This window comes from Pongo abelii, chromosome 12, assembly GCF_028885655.2.
Source record: "Pongo abelii isolate AG06213 chromosome 12, NHGRI_mPonAbe1-v2.0_pri, whole genome shotgun sequence".
Classification (NCBI taxonomy): domain Eukaryota; kingdom Metazoa; phylum Chordata; class Mammalia; order Primates; family Hominidae; genus Pongo; species Pongo abelii.
In genome coordinates this window covers 63,658,143-63,672,528 of record NC_071997.2, presented here as the reverse complement: position 1 = coordinate 63,672,528, position 14,386 = coordinate 63,658,143, and positions in this window count along the sequence as shown.

Here is a 14,386-nt window from a genome sequence, read left to right as displayed (position 1 = left end):
GAGGCATTGTTTAGAGTTTATGCCACAGAGCAGAGGCAATTATAATATTCATGTTCCTCAAAAATAAAAACAGTGAAGGTATCTTTGCACCTATGCCAAAATCCTGCACTAAGAGAGAGGGTGCACTTCTTCCAATAAATAGTCAGATGTGTGACCAGTGCCAGTGTGGGCTGACTTCATCTCATCCTTCCAAATCTCTCATCTTAGGGAGCTCGGTGAATTTACTATTTTAGCTGCTCCTTCCTCCTGCAGTAACACTTCCCTTTTTGCTGCTGACAGTGCTTCAGTGGTACAGTCCTTTTCCAAGAACCACCGCCATGCCATTGCAACTGGTACCTCTCCTCACTGAACTCCTCTCCTGGTGTTGCTTTGAAGATGGCTGGAACTCTAGTCTTTACTCAGCTACCAAAGTTGGCTGTCTTTCAGCAGCCTTCCCAACTCCTGCTGAAAGAAGGAAAAAGGTAGAAAGGAACATGTGAGATGGTAGAGAGACGTGCACTGTTCAATGTAACTCCACATCTTCAGCAAATCCCATTAAACTAAAAAAAAAATGATGCTGACTTCTAAGTCCAGGTGAATGCACGACAGAGACAGCACATGCAGATTCAGGAGCCGTTGGTGGGGAACACCAGGAGAATAACTCCTGGAAACGCATAAAAATCATAAGGAGGGCTTTGGATTTCAAGGCTGTGGAATTGGAAGTTTTGAATCAAGTTTACGTGTATCTCCAGGACAGCTGATTTTGGATATTCATTTAAAAGAAGATTTTTCAGTACCCAGCTGGAAATAAAGCTTTAGAATCCCAAGTATCCCTGAGGGAGATGACTCTGGCAAAAATGCACACTGAGGTATAAAGAACTCATGCCATTCAAGAGGCTTATTCAAAAGTACATGTGGGAGGGTAGCAGGAATCTGAAGTAGAAGAGAAGAACAGAAGAGATGCTGGTATGGGAAGAGAGGTGGTGAGAAGGAAGGCAGATCTGCAACTGGGACAATTAAAATGTGCAGCAGTACAGGAGGTGGGATAATAATCAAATGAATAGCAAGTATTAGTTTTTCTGTATTGCTAAGTTGTAAACTTAAAGGAGACATTTTAAAAGGATCTTAAATTCTGTTCCTCAATCTCAGTGACATGAGATAATATGCATATTGCTACATCTTTTCTTTTTAATGACCTATAAAAGCAATCAGGTGTGAGAACTTGAAATTTTGTAATCTGTTACAGTATACACATTATGAAGCTCATACTCATTTTCACTTTTAAGTGTCTTTGTTGTTTCTTTAGTTTTCATTTTTAACATTGTACCCATAAAAAATAACATATGTTGTTGTAAAATGTTTTTATTTTCTCTTCAGGTTCATTAAATTACTTCCAAAAAATGATTTATTAGTTAAATTGTTTGACCTTTTCTGTTCTTGACATTGGATACATATGGCCCTCCACCATCTCATTGCTCCGGAAGATAAGAACCTATAAATGTCAGTTTATATTATTAAAATGCAACAATTCCAACTGCACTGTGAATGTTTGAAGCTGCTTTGCATTTTTCTAAGTTCCTTTGGGGGAAAAGCACCTTTGCTAATGAAAAACATATTTTCAATATGGAAATTGCAACTGGAGGCACAGCCTACTGTGAAGAGTTCAGACGTATTTGGTTAATTGGTGAACAGATTTGACAGATGGCTATTTGCATTGGGGACAAAGGAGTCTTCTAATTTGTGCTGTGTGTCCCTGTGTGGGATTCAAGCTGTGCACACTGCTGGAGTACAGACATAACTTGGTATTTCTGGTGGGCTGATGGGATGGCCTGCTTCACTCTGCTGTGTGAAGTCGTAGCCTGAGGCAAGAAGGAGCCAAGCATGAAGAGTCTGAACCAGTGAAAAGATGTATTTCCCAGGGGCATTAGGGATTCAGAGAACATAATGACTATTCCTTAAATCTTCCCTTAGTTTAGATCCTCACATGTCCATGGGGGGATAAGATTGAAGGGAAAACTGGAAATTCTGTAATACACCAGGATCCAGCAATCCTGCTTTGGGATTCCTCATTCAGCACATAACACAAAATGGAGTGAACCATTCTCAGTCATTCCTCTTCAGAACATTGCACAGATGGGTGCCCTGTGCCTCACTCACTGTTTGCAGCAGGACAGCCCAGGGCAGCAGAGATAGTCAACCCGGATGAGCTGTGCCGGAGCAGAGGCAGGATCTTCTTGGCAGTGTGATGGTGACCACAAGTCAGGAAACTGCTGTTGAAATTGCCTTTGCAAACATTGTATCAATCAGAAAACTATGATAGTGAAATTGATCTGATCTAACCAACCCCCATCTTGCCCTTAACTTCCAAACTTCCCTTGGTTATTACTGGGCTTGGGCTAACTTTGGGAGAAATTTAGTTTATAGTTCAAATGATAATAGCCCTTCCCCAAAACTAAACCACCATAGCAAAACTAATGAAAGACCACCAGGTTAGGAGGATGAGATGAGGCTGAATTCTGCTAAGATGTGGGCATAAATGATTACCAGCCATTATTCCACAAGTCACAAGATTTGCAGCATCCCTAATTACTCCTGCAGATAACATCATTGTTATAGAACCTACTGGCTTTTGAGATGTCTTTTCAGGGTTTTGCATTTCTGATGACCAGATGGCCCCATTCAAACCAGATACTCTTGACTCAACTGGCCCTGTGGCCCCACCCAGAACCTCACTCAGTGCACAGGGACTGTTTTCCACAACCTTAGGATTGCATCCTCAACCAATCAGCAGCACCTATTTCCCTGCCCACCAAACTATCCTTGAGAAACCCTAGCCTCAGAATTTTCGGAGACACTGATTTGAGTAACAAAACTCCAGTCTCCTGTTCAGAAATTAAACTCTTTCTCTTCTGCAATTCCCTCCCCCATCTTGATAACTTGGCTGCATTTGGACAGTGGGCAAGGAGAACCCCATTGGGCAGTTACACTGTGTGCAGTGGAGATTTGAAAGAAGACACAGCTAATGGCAGTGTCTATGGAACTATGCAGATACCATGAGAGTGAAACTTCCCTATGTACACAGCCCATGAATACTACCTGCTCTTACCTGCTCACACTGTTACTCCAGAAATACCTAGACTAGAGTAACAGTGTAGGCAGGTAAGAGCCAGGCTATTTGGTTTTTATATACAATTTAACCGAAATTAGTATTAGAATGGCTTAAAGCTAAAATGTGAAGATACAGGATATTAGAAGTATGAATATATTTAGAATATTGGTTACTGAGTTTTATTTTTAGGTAGCAGGTCACCTTGATTGAGGTCATTGGGGAATGCAGAATCCAATAACAGTAAAACATCAATGTAAACGTTTTGCTTCTGTTTAGAATATAGAAAACAGAAAGGGAATGTCACTCTACTAACAGGACAAAAAGCCAGATAATCTACAGAATTATTGAGTCCATCAAGATCTAAGGTTGTAAAATGATTAGGTGACATGAATTTGAAAGGGTTACAGGCCCCAGTGAGGAGAGATAAGACATACAAATTGGGTTTTAGCATGGCGAGAGCATGGAAGGAAGTGGTAGGAACTTTGAAGGCAAATAAAAAGAAAACTAAAATTTTAAGGAATTCTTAAAGGCCAAAGGGTTCCTACCACTTCCTTCCACTTAGCATGAATGAATACATACTCTTTTGGGCCTGGGCTCCCAGAATACTAAACTGTCATGCTAGGAGTCATGCAGCTAGAGGCCACAAGATTCTGAACCTTGCCAATTGCTCCTAAGGATAATATAACTATTGTAAAACCTAACATTGGTGTTCGAGATATTTTTCAGATCCCACATTCTGATGCAATAGCTGGTTCCACCCAGACTGGTTATCTGGCTTAGTCAGTTCTGTGATACCACTTAGGAACCCGCTTTGACCAGACAGCCAGAAGAATCCACTTTGACCCCCTATAATTTAATCTTTGACCTGGCTAATCAGCACTCTCCATTCCCTGGTCCCCTAAACACCAAATTATTATTTAAAAAATTCCAGTCTCCAAATTTTTGAGGAGACTGATTTGAGTAATAAAACTCTGGTCTCCCATTCTGCTGGCTCTGCATGAATTAAACTCCTTTGCTATTGCAATTCTCCTGTCTTGATAAGTTGGCTGTATCTGGGCAGTAGGCAAGAAGAACCCATTTTGAGGCTACAGAAAGAATGGGGGCTTAGATTCTGCTAAAACAGGTTATGAGAGGTGGGGGAAAAGGCTTGGCTAGCAAAGGTGGCCTTGTTATGTAGATGAAGGTTGTCTCAGAGAGAGTAGCTGGTAAACGGTGTCAGACTCTCAATCTCTGCTGGATACAAGGAAAGAAATAGAAAGGGAAGAGGCGTGGCTGCATTAACAGAGATTCTTTACAGATGTAAAACTTCCCCACTTGAGACAGCTTTGCAAGGCCACTTCTGTCAGGATGGCCAAGTGGCAGCCATTATAAAATAAGTCAAAGAAATATATTTTGGGGTAAAATATTTAATTTCCTTCAATATACATACACATATAGAGTCAATTCTCATTATTCATGGTAATTATGTTCTATAAAGTCACTGTAAACACTGAATGAGTGAACAAAGAACCATTGGTCCTAGAGAAAATATAGAGTTAGGTTCCTATGAGTCTCTGGCTATAACATGTTTGTCAACTGATCAATATATAACCTTATTTTATATATGTTTCTATTTAAAGACATCTTATTTAATATATATTGTTGATTTTAACATTAAATTCATGGTCAACAGCACTGTAACTCATGCTCAAACAAAGCTTATTTAACATATATTTTCTCCACAAGGCACATTACTGTAACCACCCAGTGGGTCCTTGCCTGCTGCCTAGACAGAGCTGATTTATCAATATAGGTGAATTGCAATAGAGAAAGCATTTAATTCACACAGTTGGCTGTACAGAAAACTGGAGTTTTTTTATTACTCAAACAAGTCTCCCTGAAAACTTGGGAATAAGGGTTTGTAAGAATAATTTGGTGGGTAGGGGGTCAGAAAGGGGAGAGTGCTGATTGGTTGGGTCAGAGATGAAACCATATGAAGTTGAAGCTGTCCTCTTGCACTGAATCAGTTCCCGGGTGGGACCACACTGAATCAGTTCCCGGGTGGGACCACAAGACCAGATGAACCAGCTTATGGATCTGGGTGGTGCTAAGCTGAACCACAGAGTATGGCTCCGTAAAATCTCTCAAGCACTGACTGGTCTTAGGTTTAACAATAGAGACGTTATCCCCAGGAGCAATGTGGGGAGATTCAGGATCTTGGAGCCACCTGCTGTATGACTACTAAACCATAATTTCTAATCTTGTGGCTAATTTGTCAGTCCCCACAAAGGCAGTCTTGTCCCCTAGCAAGAAGGGAGTTTGTTTTGGGAAGGGCTATTATCATCTTTGATTCAAAGTTAAACTATAAACTAAGTTTCTCCTACATTAGTTCAGCGTATGCTCAGGAATGAACAAGGACATCTTGGAAGTTAGAAGCAAGATGGAATCAGGTATGTCAGAGCTCTTTCACTGTCCAAATTTTCTGTTATAATTTTTGCCAAGGTGGTTTCATTACTGTGAGAAACATGCTCACCCGTCCAAACTCAAAGAATGGACCCAGAGGCATGAAGAACAGTGAAAGTGAGACTTTTAATGGCGGTCTTGCAAGATGGGGTGTCTGGTAGGCAGACACACTGGGGGCAGCTACAGCAGGTAATTTATCTCCTAGCACACAAGTCCCTCCCCCAGTTCCTCACTGGTTGAGTACTATGGGGTTACAAACTTCCTGGATGCCGCCTAAGTTTTATGATTCCCCTTATAAGATTATACCCCGGTCCCCTTCCCCACTTGAGTTTCAACTTCCCAATAATGAAACTTTCTTCCGTTTTATGGGCTGACCCCTCCTCTACATTCTGTTTGCTTATCATGACTTTCTAGGAGCATGAGCCATGCGGTTTGTTACATCTGCAGGCTGGCTGCCAGTCCTTAGATTTACCATGCCTTGAAAATGGACCATTCAAAATATTTTCTCACAATTACAGCCTTCTTGTGCTCAGGAATGATAGGTAGCATTTCAGAACTACACTTGGGGATCATTTAAAAAAAGATACCACCAATAAAAATGCAAAAACATAGCATTAAACAGATCGTGGAAAGGACATGAGGGCTGAGAAAAGAAGGCAGAGCATTGCTTTATTTAACCTTAGTGAGACAGCCTATTTTAATGGTGCAGGTGTGCAGAGTTTGCCGAGGCTTTAGGGTAAGGCAAGAGTACCTAGTAAAGGTTATCTAATCTCTTGGCTCTGTATGAATACAAGGTGGTAATTATCTGCCACTCAGAGAGTCAAGATACCTGTATGCTTTCACAATAAGAAACAAAACCCATCTGCTTCTGGGAATAGGGAGGGAAATAAAACTGCCTACATCCTAGACTTCACTTTATTTGATGTGAGGTGACGTTGTCTGCTGCCAGAGTTGCATCTCCCCCATGCCTGTTACTCCCACCTACTTTCCTCTTCCCACATCCCCTGGCCGGCTATCTCATCCCAGGCCTAAGTTGGCTGTTGCGGAAGAGGGTAAAAAAAACTCCTGCTCTTCCACCTTACCTGGACACTAGGAAAAGAATCTTTCTCCTCCTGGGGAAGGAACAGAAAATTTGCTTGGAGAGACATCATTCACTGATACAGAAACTGAAGTATGCTGCCACTGAAGGAGAGGCAAGAAACTGGTTTGCCCAAAACCTCCCTGCCAATACAAGCCAGAGTTTTGTTGCTATAAGGAGGAGTAGCAGGAAACCTTCCTGTGTGTTAGGCCCTGCACTTCATAGAAGATAAAGGTTATCTGGCACTGGAGGAAGATAGAAACAAAGAGAAAGCCATATTCTGTGATTCAGGAAGACAGAGACTGCCTAAAACTGAGGCTGAAGCAGAACAGAGAAACATCGCCTGCTGCCGCCATGAGCCTCAGCTGAAGAACCAGCAACTATCACTGAGTAAAAGTGAGTACAGAGACCACCTCTGTGACACAAGAGGCCAGGCCTGGCTAAAAACTTAAGGCAGGGTGGCATTATTAACAAAAACCATATGGAACTCAAGACTGCTTACCACAAGGTAGCAACAATCTACCACTGAAGGAATAGGAAGCCAGTGCAGTGGTACACTAAAACTATTGCAGCCAAAAGAAAAAGAAAATCCAAACTAAGCTCAATTATTGGCTAGATCAACTCACTCCTTTACACACACATCTACACACACACACAAACACACTAGGTCTGAAAAAATAACTGTGTCAATTTTCCAACATAAACATTATTTAATTTACTCTCTACTGTTCTTTTACACTCATTGTTTGGCATTCAATTAAATATTATAAGACAGAGAAAAAAAAGAAAAACATATTATCAAGAGATAAAGAGAACAGAACAAGACTCACAAATGGCCAAGATGTTGAAACTATCAGCCAAAGGATTTAAAATAACTATGATTAATATAATACAGACTACAGTAAAAAAGGTGGTCAGCTTGTACAAGCAGATGAGAAATTTCAGCAGAAAAAAAATGAAACTGTGAAAAAGTGTCAGCTGGGTACAGTGGCTCGTGCCTGTAATTCCAGCACTCTGGGAGGATGAGGCAGGAGGATCACTTGAGCCCTGGAGTTTGAGAGAAGCCTGAGCGACATGGCAAAACCACCTTTTTACAAAAATATTTTTTAAAAAATTAGCCGGGCATAGTGGTTGTGCCTATAGTCCCAGCTAATTAGGAAGCTGAGGCAGGAGGATTGATTGAGCCCATGAGATTGAGGCTGCAGTGAGCTGTGTTCACACTACTGCACTCCAGCCTGGGTGACAGAGCAAGACTCTGTCTCAAAAAAAAGGTGTCACCTCAAATGTTATAGATTTTAAAATCCACGATGCTAAAGAAATATAATTCTTTTGGTTAGGCTATCATAGATAAGCAGGAGAGAAAATAACCAGTAAATTTGAAGATATGTCATTAGAAATTACTCAAACTAAAACACAAAGATAATAAAGCAGCAGAAAATAAACAATTAAAGAACTCAAGATTTCTGAACAATATCAAACATCTAACAAAGGCAGTCTGCTAAGGAGAAGAGAAAGGCAATATAGCAGAAGAACTATTGGAAGAGATAGTGGTCAAAATTTTTTCAAAATTAATAAAATAAAGATACAAATAGCTCAAAGAACAATAATACAATGAAAAAAGCCAAACTGTTGAAAACCAAATAGAAAGAGAAAGTCTTGAAGAGAAGATAGAAGGAGGGGAAAACTCATCGTATACAGAAAAACAAATACAAGAATAACATCCAACTCCTCATTGGGATCAATGCAAGCCAGAAGACAATGGACACTGTCTTAAAGATAAAAAAAAAAAAAAACACCTGTCTTCCTAGAATTATATACCTAGTGAAAATATATTTCAACAATAAAGGTGAAATGAATATTTTTTAGGTGAACAAATCCTGAGAAAACTCATTGCCAGCACATCAGCACTATGAGAGAGGTTAAAAAAAATTATTTTTTGGGTAGCAGAATATAATACTAGATGGAAATAAAATTTGGATATACACAGAGGATTGAAGGGTGATAGAAATGGCAAAAATGGTAGGAAATCTTAAATGACTTTTATTCTTCTAAATTTCTTGAAAAGATAATGGATTGCTTAAAGCAAAAATTAAACTTTTTATTGTGTTTATAATATATATAAATTAAAATGTATGACAGTGATAGCAGTGACAGAGCAAGGAAAATAAGAGTATACTGTTGAAAGGAGTTTATGCTACATGTAAAGTGGCATAATATTACTTGAAGGTAGACAGTGATAAGTTTAAGAATAAGTACTATAGTCCTATAACAACTACTAACCAATACATAAATAAATAAACAAAAGAGTTATAGCTAATAATCCAATAAATAAAATAAAATAGATTTATAAAAATAGCAAATTAATTAAAAAGTGCAGGAAAAAAGGAACAAAGACCCTAATAACAGAATTTCAAAATATAATTTTTAAAAACCCAACCTGATAAAACAGAAGACAGACAAAGGCAAATTCAAAATTACAGCTAAAGATTTTAATACTTTACCCTTAGAAATAAATAAAATGAGTAGAGGAAAAGTAAGTAAGGATATAGAAATCTGAACAAAGCCATCAACCAGTTTTATCTAATTTACAATTATAGAAAAATCCACTTACAACAGTAGAATACATATTCTTTTCAAGTGCACATACATCATTTATCAAGATAGGCAATATTTACAATAATTTTTAAATGATTCAAATTATATAATGTATACTCCTTGAACATATGCATCCATTAAAGTTTTAATATCCAGAATTTATAAGGAATTTAAACAATTGAACAAGTAAAAGACAACCCCATTAAAAAATGGGCAAAAGATATAAACAAATTTCTCCAAAGAACACAGACAAACAGCCAATAAACAAGACAAAATGCTTAACATCACTAATCATCAAAGAAATGCAAACCAAAACCACAGTGAGATACCATCTCACACAAATCACATTGGCTATTATTTAAAAGTCAAAAAACAACAGATGCTGGTGAGGCTGCGGAGAAAAGGGAACGTTTATACACTGTTGGTGGAAATGTAAATTTAGCTCAGCCACTATGGAAAGGAGTTTGGAGATTTCTCAAATAACTTAAAACAGAACTATCATTCAACCCAGCAATCCCATTACTGAGTATATATCCAAAAGAAAATAAATTGTTCTACCAAAAAGACACACATACTCTCATGTTCATTGCAGCACTATTCAGAATGGCAAAGATATGGAATCAACCTAGCTATCCATCAATAGCGAATTGGATAAAGAAAATGTGGTACATATATACCATAGAATACTGCCCAGCCATGAAAAAAATGAAATCATGTCTTCTGCAGCAGTATGGATGCAGCTGGAGGCCATTATCCTAAATGAATTAACACAGGAACAGAAAATCAAATACTGCATGTTTGTACTTATAAGTGGGAGCTAAACATTGAGTATTCATGGACATTAAGACGGCAGCAACAGACCCTGGGGACCACTAGAAGGGGCAGGGAGGCGGTGGGGCAAGGGGTGAAAAACTAAGTGTTGGATACTATGCTTACTACCTGGATGAAGGGATTATTCATATCCCAAACCTCAGCATCATGCACTATACCCACATGACAAGTGTGCACATATATCCACTAAATCTACAAGTTGAAATTATTTTTTAAAAATAGAAATGTGTCTGAAACATCCTCGAATAATTGAAGATGAAACAACACATTTTAATTCATGGTCAAAGAAGAAATCAAAAGTGAAATTAGAAAATGTTTTGAATGAAATGAAAATAAAAATGCAACATATCAAAATTTGCAAGCTAGACTTCAAGTAATGCTTAGAGGGAAACTTACAGCATTAAAATCTTATATCAGAAAAATAATAAAAGGTCTTAAGTCACTTATTTAACTCTCCATTGTGAGAAACCAGAAAAAGAAGAGTAAATGTAATAATAGTAGAAAATGATGAAGAGTAGGAAATGATAACAATGACAGCAGAAAACAGAAGCACAATAGAGGAAAAATCAATAAAAATGTAATAAAAAGTTCATTATCTGAAAAGATCAATAAAATTAAAAAACTCTAGCTAGAAAAAAAAGAGACTAGGTAAACTAGTAAAGTTCACTTAAGAAGACATAGGTAATCTGATTAGCCCATATATATCTATTAAATAAACTAAATCTGTGGTTAAACACTTTCTCACAAAGCAAACTCCAGTCATAGGTAAGTTTATTGGCAAATTCTATCAAGCATTTAAGGGAAAAATAATACAAGTCTTGTACAAACTTTTCCTGAAAGTATTACAGAAGCAAATAGTTCCCAAGTTATATGAGGCCAGTATACAGTACAGACTATAACCCTCATGAAGTTAGACACAAAATCTTTAGTAAAATATTAGCAAATCAAATCCAACAATAAATAATAAGGAAAATATATCATAATCAAATGGAGTTTATCTCAAGAGCACAAAGTTGGTTTAGCATTCAAAACTAAATCAATATAACTAACTCTGTCAATGGAATAGAAAAGAAAAATCACATGATCATCTTGATAGAGTCAAAAAGGCATTTGACAAAATTCAACATTCATTCATGATCAAAGCTGTAAGAAAACTAGGCCAGAAAGAAAGTTTCTCAACTTGATATAACGCATCTGCAAAAACAAACAAACAAAAACTATATGTAAATTGTGATGAAAATGTGAATGTTTTCCCCTTACGACTGGGAAGAAGGCAGGGATGTCCAATTTCACCACTTTTTAAAAATATATGTAGAAAGAGACAGAGTCTCACTATTGCTGCCCAGGCTGGTCTCAAACTCCTGGACTCAAGTGATCCTCCTGGCTTAATCTCCCAAAGCACTGGGATTACAGGTGTGAACCACTGCTGCGCAGTGAATTTCACCACTTGTATTCAACATTGTCCTAGAGGTCTGAGCCAGTGCAATAGTCAAACAAAAGAAATAAAAGGTGTAAAGCTTAGAAAGGGGAAAGCAAAAGGCACTTTTATTCTCAGATGTGATCATCTGTGTAGAAAATCCTAAGGAACCTACAAAATGTTAGCAGAATTAATACATGAGTTTAGCAAGGTCTCAGGATACACGGTCAATATATAAAAGTTATAATTGCATATACTAGCAATGAAAAATTGGAAATTGGCTGGGCACAGTGGCTCACGCCTGTAATTCCAGCACTTTGGGAGGCCAAGGCAGGCAGATCCCTTGAGCCCAGGAGCCTGGGAAACATGGTGAAACCCTATGTCTACAGAAAAATACAAAAATTAGCTGGGTGTGGTAGCACGTGCCTGTAGTCCCAGCTACTCGGGAGGCTGGGGTGAAAGGATCTCTTGAGCCTGGGATGCAGAAGTTGCAGTGAGCCAAAATGGTATCACTGTAATCCAGCCTGGGCAGCGGAGCCAGACCCTGTCTCAAAAAGGAAAAATATTAAAAAAGAAGAAACAAGGCTGGGCGCGGTGGCTCACACCTATAATCCCAGCACTTTGGGAGGCCAAGGCAGATTGATCACGAGGTCAGGAGATTGAGACCATCCTGGCCAACACAGTGAAACCCCATCTCTATTAAAAAAAAATACAAAAAAGTAGCTGGGCGTGGTGCATGTGCCTGTAGTCCCAGCTACTCGGGAGGCTGAGGCAGAGAATTGCTTGAACCCGGGAGGGGGAGGGTGCAGTGAGCCGAGATCGCACCACTGCACCCCAGCCTGGCGACAGAGTGAGACTACATCTCAAAAAACAAAACAAAACAAAAAAAAGAGAAAGAAACAAAAATTGGAAATTGAAACTCAAAAAAGTACCACTTATGATAGTACACAACATAAAATATTTTAAAATGTGTAAGACCTGTGTAAATACATCTATAAAACATTGCTAACAGAAATTAAAGAAGTCCTCTATTAAAAGACAGCAAGTCCCTGAGCACTGACCTAGAGCTCTCTCTTAAAGAAAGCCAAATCCAGTTTCAGAGATAAGGCTGCAGATGGAGGCTAAATAGCTGTGATTGATGAATAGAAAAATGATAAATTAGTTAAGGTAGCTACAAGTCAGAGGAAAAAAACGGACTCATGTCTTAGCCTGGTTTCCCTAAAAGGGAGTCTTTGGCAAAGGCTTGTGTGTCAATATTTCACTAGGGATTCCAGTTCCAGGGAATACGAGTGAAGTTAGTGAGACAGGAAAGGAGAGTCAAAATGAGGGTGCATTACCTGGGTAGCCATTACTTGCAATCAAGCTGACTGATTGCTTGATAACATGAAACTCTCTTTGAAGAAGCCATATACATGACTATTTCTCAGAACTTTCCAATTGAGGTAGAAAGGGAGAATTTGTTAACTGATTTCTGTCTCCCTCCACTCAAATTTCTGCCCCACAGGGTATTAATTCACCCATCTGTCTGAGTTGCACATGCATAAATATGAGAGCAGTCACACTGTCTCTCTTGACTTATTGCCAACAGGCAAGCTCTGGGACACCTGAAGAAATCTGTGGTCACGAGGCAAGATGGTTTTGAGTTGTGCCTCCATGGAGTTGTTTTGGCTCCACGCTGAGTTGGCCGACCATCTTTTCACTCTGTTTTCCTCATTCTCATTGTGTCAGATTTTATCTCAGACCAGATCCTTCATGCTTGCAAGAGGCTGCAGCAGTTCCAAGGATTGTATCTAGAAGGTTTCTTTCTGCATTGTCTTCCTTATTGAGGAAATGCTTTCAAAATATTTCCAGAAGGCTTCTAATTAGGTATCCTTGGCCAGAATTGAGTCACATGCCCATCTCTAAACCAATAAAAAGTAAGAGAAATGAGATTACTGTAAATGAATTACTAGAACCAGGGTATATTCCCTGATGCTTGTGGTAGGAGCAGTTTTCCCTGAAATGCATGATAGGTTGTAGAAGGGATGGTAAACTGCATAAAATTAGGGTTCTGTTAGGAAGGAAGAAAGGAGGATTAAGAGGTTAGATAGACAACACACAGCATCTGCCATAGATTTAAAGGCAAAGATTGAAGATCACATGGATTATGCCTGTATTCTATTTTCAATAGAAAACCAGGAACATTTTTCTTCTTAAAAAATCTTCCTGACTTCAATATAAACCATCCATCCATCCATCCATCCATCCATCCATCCATCCATCCATCCATCCATTTATTCATCCACCTATTTATCCATTTTTTCCACTTGTATTATTGTTTACACATATTAATTGCCTTGATGCTGTGAATAGGCACAGAATCACCTAGACTCTGATTTATGTGTATCTATTGTAAGTAGACCTTCATAGACGTTTCATTTTGTTACTAATCTTCTTTCAGATTCTGTGCCTAAGGGGTCTGTCACACCAAGTGCAACTAATTTAGTTGTTAGAAGGCTATTCCTTTTCTCTGTGTGCCAATCAATTTAGTATCAGCATCTGCATGATACTGTCCAAGCAAAGTCAGACACTGGCGAAGCTTGGCCTCTTTATCAACCTGAAGGATAGTCCTGAATGCTCAAATTAAGTAGGTCGCTTTAGAAGTTACCAAACATCCAAACTTAACGACTTCCTTTTAAAGAAATGACATGTAAAATTTGCTCATTTGATATTCCATCAATGACCTTATGGACTTTTCAAACTGAAAAGTTTCAAACTGAAAAGTCCAGGATGCAACTCTGGACCTCCACCCCTCCCCCACAAATTTATTCCTCTTCCCTGTCTTCATCCTCTCAGTATATGGCATTAAACACTTATTGCCCACTGTAAGAAAGGAGCAAACATCTTATTCTCCTTCTTCCTTCCTCATCTTTCTCTTTTAGCCCAACAGCAAGAC